Source organism: Beta vulgaris, chromosome 9, assembly GCF_026745355.1.
Source record: "Beta vulgaris subsp. vulgaris cultivar EL10 chromosome 9, EL10.2, whole genome shotgun sequence".
Classification (NCBI taxonomy): domain Eukaryota; kingdom Viridiplantae; phylum Streptophyta; class Magnoliopsida; order Caryophyllales; family Amaranthaceae; genus Beta; species Beta vulgaris.
Genome location: NC_079210.1, coordinates 20,472,758 through 20,487,630, shown reverse-complemented (window position 1 = coordinate 20,487,630; position 14,873 = coordinate 20,472,758).

Genomic DNA, 14,873 nt, shown 5'->3' with positions numbered 1-14,873 from the left:
TATTTCTAATATCTTTGTTCTTGAATACAAAAAATACTACAAATAAACAACAATTGCAAATTATAAAAAATACAATTATGAGTTCAAAGAAACACAAACACTAAAAGTTTTTGGAGTGTGGATTGTAAAACTAGCAACAACAACCAGCCAAGAGCAGCATAACCAAGAGCCAACAGCATCAACGACACGACTGACGACATGTAGTGAAGTTAGTATAAAAATTGTGATAGATTCTAATAATGCTAGTATTGCAAGATATGAAAACACACCAGCTAATAAAACATATCAATGCGATTTAATAAAAGAATACTAGTAAAATTCTAGCTTTCATGATGCCTGATAATCATAATTGTGACTTGAGCATTAAAGCTGACACGGTATTTTACTACAACTAAATAAACATTTACAATAACAATTGGCCGTCACCCTTGATTATTTGATCCTGAATACAATAACTTTATTAACCGGACATGTATAATAGATTAGATTGTACTTGATCTTTAATCATCATTATGAATACAATCACATCTCTTATGCTCTACCTTAAATTAATCCAATTCTGTAAAATACTTGTTTCTTACAAATTATAGTGAGTTCTTAGAACAATGCAAATGAATATATATATATATATATATATATTTCAACATCTTCCAAAAGAAACCAATTTCCTTCAATACAATCAAAAGAGTCATATTTATAGCAATTGTAACACAACAAGTACATGAATCACTCACTAGCCTTGGAGGATCCTTGAAGCCATATTTAAGGCATGCAGCATGTAGCAGCCAGCTCATTTGAACTCTTATTGATCCCAAAGCCACCCTGATGAATGTTGACCCCTGTAAGAGTGGAATATGGATGCTTAGTTCCTTACATAACAAATCAGAGAATGAAAAATTAAACATGCTATATTTGCCCATTACTTGTACTGGCAGTTTCAGAGGTTTTGACGGCAATAACAACAGAATCCTATTATACACTGTACTGAGAGTCATTATCCGGGTAAAATTGAGGAGACAACAATCAAAATTTCTGCAAAAAACTGCTTCAGCTGTGTTTAGAAAGACAAAGGTTAAATTCGAATTACCAAATCAGCTAAAAACATGGGAGTGCAAACCAAGAAAAGAAACTACGTATACTTTCATGAACTAAAGAAAATTTAGAAAAGAACATTAAAAAAAGAAGAAAAATGCATGTCCAAGCAGTTTAATCAGTCAATAATAAAGTAAATAATCCAATACATCCTTAATCCTTTCTCAAGATGACAGACCATAGAAACATTCACAACTTAAATTACAGATACGAGCATGTAACAAATTAGGGGGCTCCTGCAAGAACAACAGATAACAATGGCAGATTTCTCCTTAATAAAACTCACAGAGAGCTAAGGTGTATTTGATAGAACAAACAAAGGGGTTACAAGCTAGCTCAAGGCTTTCGAGAGGCCAAGATCTCTCCCAAATTAGTATGAAAACTACTCTCAATTTCTGGATACCATACTACTACCATCTAGCCTCTTTTAGCTAGCTACAGCTTTCATTCTCTTAATAACCTGTAAAAAAGGACACCTCATAAGACACCTCATCCTACAGCTCATTATTTTCTGTGACTGGATATTATCTGAATATGCTGAATATGCTCTGACATTCTCTGAATATTTCTCAGGTTACCGTTAATTCTTTCCCTTTTCCTTGGCACCTTTCTTGCCATGTCTGTGATAGGTCAGCACAATGGGAGGGCGAGGTTGATTTGTTGCAGAGCAAACACTAGATCAAGGTTGTTGGAGTGCCCCAAAGAAATTTGCAGAAAATATAAAAATTATGTAACAACAGCCTTCTTGCATTTCCAATGCAGGGACGGCCCAAGTGAATGACATAATGAGCTCACATCTTAGTAAGCTAGTCCTTCTAAATCAAACCTACTACATAGTCAACATACATAAATCTTTATCCACTATGTTTAGGGGTGATTATAGATTGCAAAAATTATAGATTACCAGGCCCCTCCAACTCTAAGAAACTATAAGAGAGAAATCATATGGTTATCTCTCAGTTATCCACGATCGGAGTGCACATGATTTCAAGGGGCCCCACATTATAATCAGAAGGAAAACAAATGAAATGCTAGAGCATGTATAATTGAACCATGTTCCAACTTCAAAGTAGCACAATTTTTTTTTTTGAGATATCCTCAAGATACCTCGTTGGAATTCCAAGATAATAGTCATTAAACTAAATTCAGAAGCAGTAAATTTATGAGCAAAGTGCAGATCATCATCCTAAAAATAATTGCTGACTGCATATTCAAGCACATCTTGATTACGTGGAGCATTAATGTCTATCTGGAAATCTAAACCAGTGACTGAATACAAGAATTAAATACCTGAAAATGAAACCATATGAAACATTACCACATAAGTAAGATGGGGAAGGGAGAGCACTTAACCTCTAATAACAAGACAAGATCAAGAACTATAAAAAAGAGAGGGAAGAGATTCAAATTTCAAGGTACTGTTAAGGTTCCTCACCAAATTCAGCAAAGTTCAGGGGTTTGGCAACTATTCACTTGAAGTTGTGCCCCTGTGCCAATAAAATCTGAGAACTGGTTACAAGAGAAGAAAGCTTGTAAATTTACAAGAAAGCAGCTCACCTCAGATAAATAGAAAACCTTCCTAAAGAGAGCCTGAACTGCAAGCTTTCTCTTGAAACCCCTTTCAGTATAACCCGAAGCATCCATGACAACAGGATTTAAAAGAACAAGATGCATTGTCACATCATGTTGAAAGTGGAAACACGATTTTCGAAGATGCATAGAAAACCGTTCCAAGTAACACTAAATAGAGGACAGACATGCAATTGCGGCACATATATTAACAGTAACAAAATCGAAGATCACTACTGGCAGTAACCCAGCTTTGGATTATAAGAGGCTACATTAGATAAAACACAAAGTTCTTTACATCTAGTTGTTTAAGAAAGATGGAAGTATGATTTAAGACAGATACACATATAAGAAAGGGACAAATCCACAATTTCACACGGACAAGCCCTTCTCACAATTAGGTGAAAATCACAGGAGCACACTCTATCTACTAAATTTCAAGTAGGAAGCAAAGGTAAAAAGAGAACTTCTCACTGTTATGATCTTTAGCACTCAGGCCTCAGCCCTGTTCGAATACCAAGATTTGGAGGGAGAAGTTGAAAGCCAACTCTAGCATACAATTCAAGATGTCCAACCCACAAACCCCACCCAAAGCCTCTGACATCAGATTGTTTGTTAATGCTCATTGTCCACATCCAGATTTCCTTGCATACGAGGAGTTGGTGCCTTTGTGGTCTCACACACTTTAGTGATTTTACATCTCTCACATTGAGCAGATGACATTGAGCAGAGAAACTCAAAAAAAGATAGAATCATTGAAAGAAGGAAACCTCGGACAAATCTTTAGGGAAAATAATCGACGGATCGGAGGTTCTTCTCTCTCAAGCCAAAATGACGATGACATTGAGCAGAGAAACTCAAAAATGACGTCTCGAGGGCGAATCTCATGACACTTCATATGTATTCCAATTAAAATGTCAAAAATCAAAGAAAATAAAAAAAGACAGAACACTCAAACACATAATAAGTCACTGTCTTATCACTCTCTAATTCAACTACTTACATTAATAAATCAAAAACCTAATTCCATTGTTATTGATTTGTCGATTATTCGATGACTTGTAGCAACCTTTATAGCCAAAAAAATAATATTACCACTGAAAAAATGAGTTAATGATATATACCTTATATCGAATTTGCCTAGAAATGAGTTAAGACAATGGTCACTACTAAATGTTTGCCTAGAAATGCACAGTTTCTAAAAATCCATGTTTCTTATATCCTATTCCAGGAAGAACTGATCAGAGCAAAGCTAAATGTAAACCCAGCTGGCCCAGGGAACAGACAGTTGCCTAGGAGAAGTATACATGAAAGTGTGAATCAACTAAGAATCAGCGTAAATCGCTCCTTGGTGTTGCCCTCTATAGATAACAAAATCGAAGAATATACCAATGCTGATGAGAGTGATGTCACAGAATTATGTAAGCATCTTGATGAGATGCACAGATCCTGTGAAGAAATTCCAAAAGACTTATCTGTGACAGCGATAGCATGAACTTTTCCTCTGTAAGGGGAAGTTGTGATAGCTATTTCACAACAAGTGAACATGAATTAATTGCTTACATGAATCAGTTGAAGTCAGTTCTGATCATACACTGAAGTGTGATGATCCGGCTTCTAGGAGTAGTATGTCGATTACTTCACCACGTCATTCTTCAGCTTTTGAAGAGCTAGCCTTATCTGAGTCACCAAAAATTAAGAATACTCAAAGAAAAAGCACAGTCAATTCACTAAGTCTTCTGGTTGAAAAAAGAGCAGAACACTGTCATGGAGAGCACCAAGTTATGTGCTGATGTGCCAGGATTACCTAGTTGATCAAAAATTACCTAGTTGATCAAAAATTACCTAGTTGATCCACTATAATGAATTTCCTAACAATCAACAAAATAAGTTACATATTAGTATATGAATTTACAATATTATGCAATAAATTGGGTGAAGCAATAAGAAATCTACAGAAAAGAGGCGACAGAATTAGGGTTACCTTTAGATCTGAGAACAAGGAGAGAGAAAGCAAGAATTAGGCTTATCATTAGATCTCCTATTGCTACTGCTGCACCAACATTGCCTACACTTCCTGCTGCCGCTGCTGACTCGCACTTCGTTCCAAGGTCAGTTCTTAATCTAATTTATCAAAATGAAATGGTACACGAAATTAGGGTTTTCAGGCATCAAGATCAAGTGATAAAATTACTAAGAATCAACAAAATTAGCCACTGCAAGTCCTAATCCCTAATTTCACGAACATAAAACAAACAGAAACCCTAATTTCAAAGGTATCGGTGTCAAAACAATTTAATCACGGATATCATTAGGGACACTAGTACAAAAATTGCTAATTTAGGGTGTTTCACATAAATTTTTGGAGAGAGAAAGAAAGAAACCTGAGGGATCAAATGCTCGATTGAACTGTGGCCGGTGAACTGTGGTGGAAGCAGCAACGGCGGCAGACTTCGAACTCGATTGAACCTGAACTGTGGAGGAAGCAGCAACCGCCAGGGACTTTGAACTGCGGCAGACTTTGAACGGCGGCCAGGGACTTGTGCGAAGCGAGTTCCAATCGAAATCTAGCGGAGGGAGGGAGGGACGACGGAGGACGGCTGAGTGGTGGGAGTTGGGAGGGAGAGGCGACTTAGGAGTTAGGATTGATAACTGAATTGAGAAGACATGCAATGGGCTTTAATTTGGGACGGCTGAGTAATAAGTATTTGATAAACAATTAGAAAATAACTCGCGCCTACCTATCACAAATGCTCCGTTGATCAACCCGAGCATTTGTATCACAAATGCTCGGGTTGATTAATCAACCAAAACATTTGATAAGTAGCAAAAGCTGTTTTTTACACTAGTAGCATATTATAGTTTATGAAATTGAGTATTCTTATGATTTTAAGTATGTTTAAGTATGTTTAAAAGGGATTTTATTATATTTTAAGTTGCTGAAAATTTTGTAAAGATGCTTATGATGAAATATTTATGATCAAAGTATGAGTTTTTAAGGGTTTTTAATAACTAGAAATAGTAGTAATATACTAGAAGGCTTTAATAATTAAGTTTCTAATGATGGAAAAGGTTTTTGAACACTTTTCAAGAGGATTTAAAGTATTTAATATTGCTGGAAATTTATAGAATATTGATTTGTGGTTATATTGGTTATTTTAGACGGAGAATTCTCTTTAGGTCTCTCAATTTGTCTACACAAGGTACGTATATACCTGTGTGTTGATTGAATTAGCATCATGTTCTAAGGATAAGAATTATGTAGTATCATGTGTAGGGTACTATTTTTAGTTCATATGTGATTTGTATTCATTTGGATTTGCATGTTTTATGTCGTTGTGTCAAGCACATGTTGACTATGACGATGATATTATGCTTGTATGGAAGATTAATGCAAGCATATGGAATTTAGGAACTTTATTTTATTAATTCACATGAGAGATTAATATTTATATTGGTTTTGGAACATGATTGAATCATGTTGTTCCCTTTGGATTATTTAATTACTTTATGAGGACCTAGTGCCTTATTTGGTAAGTTGATTGGTTGGTTGTTGACTTGGTTCAACAAATAAATGAAGGTTATGGAATTAATGTTGGAATTAATCTTGGATTGTCAATTAGATGATCAACTTATCTAATCCTAAGATAAAAATGAAACTTTATGTATCTTTGACGTTTGTATTATTTGTCCTACTTGTGAGTCATGACAAGTGAATAAATTATTAATCATGTAAAGTGAAACGTAAATAACAATAGCTTTAGACCTGTGCACGTCTGAAGTGTTGGACAAGTATGAGTTAGAGTACGTGGTGGTAGCCTATGGCTTTTCTTGTGACCGGATTGATCACCGTGTCCTACTTTTATTTTAAAGGTTCATCGATATTGTTATAATTTCTCGTCGTAGGCAAATCAGTCACAAAATCCATTGAAATGGGATCCCACTTTCATCCAGGAACCTCTAAGGATTGAACTTTCTCCATGGGTCTCTTATGGTCTATCTTCACCTTCTAACAGGTTTGGCACTTAGACACAAATTCGGCTACCTCACGCTTCATATTTGGCCACCAATAGATCTCCTTAAGGTCTTTATACAACCTGTCACCCCCAAGGTGCACATAATACAGACTGTTATACCCCTCATCCATAAGACGTCTCTTAAGCTCATCATATTTTTGTGGTACACACCGCCTTCCCTTAAACCTCAAACTTCCATCATCATGGATCTTAAAATCGACTTCCTTACCTTGCTTCATCTTCTCCTTAATCTTATCTAGGTGCTCATCTCCAACTTGACCCTCTTTGATCTCGTCGAAAATTGACAACCTTAATGATAAAGCGCTCAATCTTACCTCACTTTCCCCACGATTTAAAATTTTTAGGCTAAACCTTTGCATATCTCGACACAATCCCTCAGGAACTACTAGGCCACTAATGCTATGACTCGACTTTCTACTCAAGACATCGACAACTACATTTGCTTTCCCTTCATGATATTCAATGTCTAAGTCATAGTCCTTAATCAACTCCAACCACCTTCTCTGCCTCACATTGAGATCTTTCTAAGTGAAAATGTACTTTAAACTCTTATGGTCGATAAATATCTTACAGGTTACCCCATAAAAGGTAATGTCTCCAAATTTTCAAGGCAAACACGATCGCAGCTAACTCTAGATCATGGGTAGGATAATTAGATTCATAAGGTTTCAAATGACGCAAGCATATGCGATTACCTTTTCTTTCTGTTGTAACACACATCCCAAACCATTCTTTGAAGCATCACTATACACCTCAAATCCCTCATTTCCATCACGCAGGGTCAAAACAGGTGCGAAGGTTAAACGTTCCTTCAAAGTCCGAAAATCTTCTTCACACTTCTCACTCCACTCAAACTTTGACTCTTTTTTCATTAAATTGGTCATTGGCCTCACTATCTTCGAGAAATCTCTCACAAATCTCCTATAATAACCAGCTAGACCTAGGAAACTCCTAATATCTGACACATTCTTTGGAGTTGGCCACTCACTCACAGCTTGAATCTTAGCAGGATCTATAAAGACTCCTTCTTTAGACACATAGTGACCCAAAAATGCTACTTTCTCCAAACAGAATTCACACTTAGAGAACTTGACATACAATTGATTCTTCCTAAATGTCTACAATATAATCCTCAAGTGTTCATCATGCTCTACTTCATTCTTCAAATATATCAGAATATCATTAATGGATATCACCACGAACTCATAAGAACTCATGGAAAATCCTATTCATCAAATCCATAAATATGGCAGGAGCATTAGTTAACCTAAACGACATTACAGTAAACTCACAATAATGACCATAACGCGTCCTAAACGCAGTCTTACGTACATCCTTATCAGCTACCCTCAACTGGTGATACCCCGAACGTAAATCAATCTTCGAGAACACGCTCGGTCCATTTAACTAATCGAATAGGTCATCTATTCTAGGAAAATGATACTTGTTCTTCATGGTTACATTGTTCAGTTCCCTATAGTTTATACACAACCTCATACTCCCATCCTTCCTCTTCACAAACAGAACAGGAGCTCCCCAAGGTGACGCACTAGGCCTAATATAACCCTTATCCAGCCACTCCTGCATTTGCATCTTCAACTCACTTATCTCAGGTAGTGCCATTTTATAAGGTACCTTAGATATAGGTGTAGTTCTAGGAACTAAGTCTATGGTGAACTCAACAGCTCTAGCAGGCGGCATACCCGAAATCTCATTCAAAAATACATCCATAACCTCATTCACAATTGGAACATCCTCAATATTCACCCCCAACTTCTTTACTCTCATTCTGCACACTACAGAAAAATAGCTCACACCCCTTCTTCATCAATTTCCTCACTTGCATTGCAATAGGCTTCCAAAACGTCTATAACATGTCAATTTCCTCAAAAGGTTTCTCAAAACTACTTTCTCAACTTCACAGTCTATCTTGGCCTCGTAGAAACCTAACCAGTTCATCCCAAGAATAACATCTAGGTCTCCTAAATTGAAATATATTAAATCCGAAGGAAAGACACAATCACCTATCTTAAGAGGCAAATTTTTAAACAATTTGGTACACCTTATGATCTCTTCAGTAGGTATACTAATAGGCAAATTAATTACATCGAAATCTACTAACCCCAGACTCTTAAGGACAAACAACGACACAAAATAATAGGTCGCCCCGAATCAAACAACGTTTTAACAAGAACGGAGTTATTAGAAAAAATACCAGAAACTACGTCAGCAGATCTTTCATCTTCATTCCGACTCATCACATACAATTTACCCGAAGTCTTATTTTGGTTGTGGTTCTCACTAGCAGGCTTATTGAAATTCCCCTGGTTGTTCTGCGACCCTACAGGCTTAGAACCTTGGTTTTTCGACTGGTTGAACCCCGATCTGACCTGGTTACCACTCCATTGTCATTCTGCTCTTTCTTTTGCTTGGCAAAGCACTCATACTCCCTTTGGCCCTTCTTCAGGCAGTAGTTACAGGTTAGAAGGTTGCCTTTACATTCTCTACCAGGGTGGTTATTACTGCACTTCTTACAGTGGTGCACTCTCTCTAATTGACCCTTATTGTTGCTGCCCTGATTATTCCCCCCTTGAAATTTCCATTCCCATTCTTGTTCTTCTTGAAATTCTCTTGATTTCCCCCAGCATTGAAATCCTTCCTCTTGTCACCTACTACAGTGTTCTTTTTGTCCCGCCTCGACTGAAGTCCATAAATGTGGAGGGCTCTTCCATACACAATATCTAAAGATGAGAAAGTCTCACCCCCTAACCCAACTGTATCTCCTCGGTCAGATCTTGCTCAACCCTTTGAGATTTTAACTCTTGAGTAGCTACTACCTCAGGTGCAAACCTCAAAAGTGCTATGAACTTGCTATAGTACTCCGGGATGGTTATACTACCCATTCTAAGGTTGATAAACTCTCGGGCCTTCTGTTTCCTCATAAATACAGGGTAAAACTTCCCCCTTAAGGTAGTAACAAAAGAATATCAAATGAAACCTTCCACAGCATTTAGTCTAGCCCTATTTTCTCTCCACCACAAATCAACCTCATCCTTCAAGTACAACACAACCTGATCTACTCTCATGTCCTCATGACAGTTCACATCCCCAAATATCTTTTCAATTTCCCTAATCCAATTCTCTAAAAACATAAGATCAGCTTGCCCCTTAAAGAACGATGTCTTAACCTTGGCTAATCTCTCAAACATGTTCCCAGCAGAATCGGGACGTTCAGCTCTTTCCCGAGTCAGTTTCTCCGCCAAGAGGTGAATAACAGCAGCTAAGTCGTTATTGTTGCTAGTCATTCTACTGCACAACTTAAAATTAATGTAACTCTACTTTAAGGTTTCAATATATAACTTACATGCCATTCTCTAAGAAGTTAACATTTGATTTGATCATACAAGATCGCATCAACAAACAATTTCTCAGGAAGTCACAACAGTACCACAGGAAACTCCTCGGCTACCACATAATCATTCATGAGAAGATAAAAAAAAATATTCACATAAAGAATACACATGTGGAGAACAACAAATAGGAATTCAATCACATAATAAAATAAAATAAAAAAAATAAAAAATATTCCCAATCACGTGCTCAAATAAATTCTTGCTCACTCGAATAAAGAAATATTTTACTTTATCAAAAGGATGCTTATAAAAATTGTTTTAACCATAATACTGTATATTTTTTTCTTCCTCAAATGAAGCAAAAGTGCTAAGAAATAAATTTAAACACTGTTGGCCAACTATCCAATATAATTCTTAAACATAAATACATAAGTAAGTGAAGGTGAAACATTATCAGTCTTATCCTTAGGTTCCTTGTACAGCTCTGGCGTGAAGATCTCATCTTCAAACTCATCAATATCCTCAATGTTATAGTAGACATATCTCTTACGTCTCTTTGAGCTTCATAGCTCCTGAGATTGAGGCTCGTCCTCTTCAAACTCGAAATCAGTTTCGGTTCTCATAACCGCATCATAAATGTCTTTACTGGTTCGTCCCATAGCACGATCATACTCGCGGAGAACCTCATCATCACTATCCATCATACCTGCCCTTAATACATTACGCTAGATGTACGCTAGGCTAGAGTAGCTATCACTATCCGACTCATAATGCCCATCAGTCTCATCATCACTCAGGACAATAGGGTTATAACGACTCCCCACTTCAGTATCTTTTCTGTTAGACATGGATAGTGGTCTACAACAAATAAACATATTTCCATAAATATTTGGTACTCTCACTTAGCGTAATTCCTAACAATAAACAATAAGTAAGCACAACCAACAATATGAGTATAAGAATATAAACAGTTAGCAGGGAAGAAAAATATAACATGTTGAACTAACTATTTAATGCAGATATATAATATGTCTATCCTATATGTCTTCCTGTATTACCCATCTATCACAAAAGAATAAAGTAAATAAAATAAACTATAAGTATTAAAATAATGGATACTTAAATAATATTATATAATTTTCGAATAAATAAAAAGAAGAATCCGGAAATTAAAGTGAATTACGGAAAAAAATTATTTTCGAATAATAAAAAAAATTCGGAACTCACAAAAAAAATATTTTAATTCAAAGCAAAATACTTGACACCTCGAAACATGTTTCAAAAACTAATTTAAACACAACGAATAAGTAGGAGCTCAATTCTAAGAAATTCATTTTAAATAACTAGCTAGTTAGGCGCCTAAAATTTTAAAATAAACCTAAAGCTCCTAGATGCCACTTTGTAACATCCCGATGATTCTTTCTTTTCCAAAATACTTTTCAATTATAAAACTTAGAGAACCATCCAAGCATTATCGCCCGTGTGATAACGTGTCGGCTTATTTAGAATTTTACAGCGGAAAACATAATAATCAACTTTAGAATTGAAATTTAATTAACAATAAGTCAACTTCAAAAGTCAACCAATAACGTCAACGTTAACATAAAACCAAACCAAGTATAGAGTATGTAAACCAAAGTACGATATTTAAATAATAAACTACACAAGCTCTCTAATCCCGAACCTAATGATGCATCATCTTCAAATTTGTAGATGACAATGCACTATTGATCTAGAGAGTATGCCTACCAATAATAGATCATTACAGGATCAATAATGCATAGCCATGATCAACATACACAAATAAAAACTCGTAATCAACAAAATTGAGTACTACATAATAAGTAAATAAACAATCCTAACATGATACTACTACATAACAACATGAATAAACAATAATATAATACTTGCAGATAACTCTAACTGAACTAAACTTCACAACCAATAATTCAATTACTTTATATGGAATAGACAATGGAACGAGTTGTCTGACTCCAACCTTTCCTTTGAAAGACGAAATATAGGCGCGATCCTGTATTCCCATGACCTACGATATCGAGGAACGTTTAAAATAAAAACGGGAACGGTGATCAATCCGATCCCAGGAAAGCCATGGGCTACCACCATTTACTCAAACTCTCTACTAGTCCAACACTTCAGACGTGCACAAGTCTAAAACTATTGCTATCCACGTTTCACTTTACATGATTTACCATTTATTACTTGTTATGAAACACAAGCAATACATATAATACAATAATCACACAATACACTTCCATTTTTATCTTATGATTAGATAAGTGATCACACAACTTAACAACCCAAGATTAATTCCTTCTTTGATCCAATCTTCCTTATTTGTTGAACCTAACTAACAACCAAATTACCTTTCAAAGGTATTACCAAATAAGGCTCTCGATCCTCATAGAGTAGTGAAATAATAATAAAGAGGGAACACCATGATTCAATCATGACCCAAACCTATATATATATATATATATATATATATATATATATATATATATATATATATATATATATAATAATATATATATATAGTGAGTTCATATGAGAATGCATACTTACATGAGAAATGAGGAAGAATTTTAAATGGTACAACTCTTTGAATAAGTGATGTAACTCTAATGAAAAAGTGATGTAACTCCAAAAAAAAATTAGAAAAAGATTTCAAAAAAAAATTTTTTTTAGGCTCAAAATTTTTTAGGGGGTATAACTTTAATGAACAAGTGTTGTAACTCTAATCCAATCGTGTGGTTGAGATTCATTCTCATTTCTCATGTAAGGAGCATCCTCATGTGATCTTACCTCTCTCTCTCTCTCTCTCTCTCTATATATATATATATATATATATATATATATATATATATATAAATTCCCCATGTGAATTAATAAAATAAAGTTCCCAACCATATGCTTGCATCAATCTTCCATGCAAACATAATATAATCTCATGAATAACATGTTTCACACAACGACACCAAGCATACAAATGTTAACATAATATAAATCATATATGAACTCAAAATAGTTCCTATACATGATACTACATGATTTCCATCCTTAAACTCATGATACTAAGCACATCAACACATAGGTATGTACGTATCTTGTGTAAACAAATTGGGTGGCCTCTTTCATAATCTCAAAAGTCGCCTACAACTAATTCTCCGCCTAATAAAAATCAACATAACCAAAAATCAATAGTCAAATAATTTTCAACAACTTTAGAATATTTTAAACCTCCTTCAAAAATATTTCAAAGTTTTTTCCATCATTAAATCTTCAATTACTAGCACTTCCTAGTATAATACTATTATACTAGTCATTAAAATCTTTAAAACTCCATCAATAATACTCTTTTTAAAATTCCAGCAACATAAAATCTGTTAAAACTCCCTTTAAAGATACTTAAACTTATAAGGATAATCAATTCCATAGTTTATAACATACTACTGTGATTTTTCAATCTTTACACCCTAAATTCCATGCTTTGATAATTAAAAATCCGATCTAAACAAAATAAATAAATCCGAATTTTTATTTCTTCAATACATAAATTATATAATGTTAGATTCATAATCAAATCATCAAACTAAAGCTTTTCAACACAATCAAACTAAAAACAAATCTTAAAACACAAAATCTTTAAATAAAACTCGAGGAGGAAGAAAGGTAATCAACTCAAAACAAAAAGGAAAGAATCAAAGGGTGGCAGTCAAGGTGGCGTGGCAGCAACATGGTGGTTGGTGCGGTGGTTTGATGAGGAGGGGAGGTTACTTGTTAAAGTAGAAATCGTTGCTTGGGAAGGAAGCAAGGAAAAATCGAGAGAGAGAAAGGAAGGGGAGATGAGCGTCGGTTTCTTTGGAGTGAGGAGAGAGAAAATATTGTGTGGGAAAAAAATATGAGTTTAATGAATTTATATATGTATTTTCCTTGTGGGCTTAGGAAAATGTAATTGGACTTAAATAGAGTTTAATGATGAATAAAATTGATTTTTGGATCTCCCAACACAACTAGAAGTCCTTTTCCTAATTTAAATAGTGTTTGGGTTCCTCAAGCCCATTAAGACTCCTTTTTCAAATCCAAAAAGTATTTCAAATGTTTTTCAAAGCTTGCCTAAACAAAATATTTTAAGCTCTTTAAATCCTTAAAATAATTCCTTTGACTTTCAAATAGTCAACCTTTAAAGAAATAATTTATTTTAATACAAAATTATATTTAAATATATTTAAATATATATATATACACACACACACACACACACATACACACACACACACACACACACTCACACACACACACACAACACACACACACACACACACACACACACACACACACACACACATACTAAAATATATTTATAAAATTCATAAATTTATGGGGGATTACATCCTAGAAACCAAAATTAGCTACTCTTATTCAAAGTAAACATCACCCAATTATTGAGACTCGCCATTTAAATGCTGTATTTTCGTGGCTGTTGAGTTTATTGCCTCAATGTCGTACTACTTTCCCCTGTTCTTCACACCTCCCCTTCACTTATGTTGCCTCTGTCCTTTTTCTCCCTCAGTGCTGCTATGTGAAACTTCTTTTTAAACATCGATGGGGTTTTCTTTTTCTTGTTTAATTCTTTTATTTTTATTGGTGCAAAATCAGTTGGATAACTTTGCAAACAAGTCCATGACACCCAATAGTTAGATATTGAATGTCACAGGAGTCTTAGTCCCTGGGAGGTTACCGATTTTAATTAGATAAAACCTTGCTAACGTACTTTGTTATAGCCTAATGTAATTAAACT